Below are 1,863 nucleotides of genomic sequence, written 5' to 3' on the forward strand. Positions count from 1 at the left end.
ATATATTCAATATGTTTTAATCAACTGCAGTTATTCATCTTTTTAAAATCAAAGTTATTCCATGTGTGAGCACACAAGCCCAATAATTGTCCATTATATTAATTCTATGATGCTTTTCATCCCCTAATTTAGCTGTTGTGTATGTGTTTTAGATATAATCTCATTTTCACCGGCTTCTTCGCTCATCCTTGCTTCTTTTTAAAAAAAATATAGCTATATTGGCATATAATTCATATACCATACAATTCACCTATTTGAAGTGTATAGTTTGGTGGGTTTTCATAGATTCACAAAGTTGTACAACCATCACCACTAATTCCAGAACATTTTCATCGCACTCAAAAGAAACCCTGTACCCATTACCAGTCATCTACCATTCTTCCTAACCCCCAGCCCCTGACAATCAATAACCTGCTTTTTGTCTCAAATTGACCATTTGAGGATTGGCATATTCTGTATACCTCATATAAAGAGAATTACCATACAATGTGTGCCTTTTGTGACTGGCTTTTTCCACTTAGCATAATATTTTCAAGGTTCATCCATGTTGTAGCATGTGTCAGTAGATGTTATTTCAGATTGTTCATTATAAATATGTAGTAATATAATTGAGTTTTGTATACTGATCTTGTATCCTACAACCTTGATGAATCTGTTTATTAGCTCTAATAGTTTCTCAGCTAATTCCTTAGGACTTTCTATATAACTGGATCATATCATCTGCAAATAGAGATAGTTTTACTTCTTCCTTTCCAATCTGGATGCCTTTTTCTTCCTTGCCTAATTTCCCTGCTAGAACTTCCAGTACATTTTTGAATAGAAATAGCAAGAGTGGACATCCTTGTCTTATTCCTGATCTTAGGGGGAAAGCATCCAGTCTTTTACATTTAAAAATTTTGTTAGTTTTGAGNCAAAATGATCACCACAATAAGTCTAGTTAACATCCATCACCATACATAGTTACAAATAATTTTTTTCTTGTGATGAGAACTTTTAAGATGTACTCTCTCTCTCGGCAACTTTCAAATATGCAGTAGAGTATTACTACTCACCATCCTCTACATTACATCCCCATGACTTCTTTATAACTGGAAGTTTGTAACTTTTGACCCCCTTCACCCATTTTGCTCCCCACCCCCACCCCCACTTCTGGCAACCACCAATATGTTCCCTGTATCTTTTTTTTTTTTTAAGATTTTTTTTTTTTAAGATTCCATGTATAAGTGAGATCATATAGTATGTATTTGTCTTTCTCTCTCTGACATATTTCACTTAGTATAATACTCTCAAGGTCTGTCCACTTTGTCACAAAGCCATCATCTTTGCCCCCTTCCTGCTTTGGAGCATGATGCTCAGAGCTGTGGCAGTTATCTTGGGCCCACTGGGGAAGACAAAGGATCCCAGGAATGTCAGACTGCATCCTCGGACCTTGTTGAGTCACTGATCCAGCAATGGTACAGCTTACCTGCAGATTTCTCATCAGTTAGATAATTAACGCCAATATTATCTGAGACTTCAGGACCTCTGGCAGTACAGCATCTCCTCACATAGTGTTGTCTCAAGAAAGCCCATTCTGCAGGTTTTAATTCTGGCACTTTCTAGATTTTACCAGAAGGTGTCACAAATGGTAGATTTTCAGATCAAGTTTGCACACACACTGGGAATGACAAACCGCACAACAGCCATCTGTCAGAGGGTGATTGTGAGATGCTGTCAGTTGTGAGGAGCCTGCTGATTTTAGAGATGACAGAAAGATTATGTCTTAGAATCAATGAAGTATGGTGACTCTTGCCTAGAAGCCTCTCGCCAAAATGTCCCCTTAGTTCTCATCGGTGAAATTGGTTGCCTGCCCACCACTGAGCA

This window comes from Hipposideros armiger, unplaced genomic scaffold, assembly GCF_001890085.2.
Source record: "Hipposideros armiger isolate ML-2016 unplaced genomic scaffold, ASM189008v1 scaffold_937, whole genome shotgun sequence".
NCBI lineage: Eukaryota > Metazoa > Chordata > Mammalia > Chiroptera > Hipposideridae > Hipposideros > Hipposideros armiger.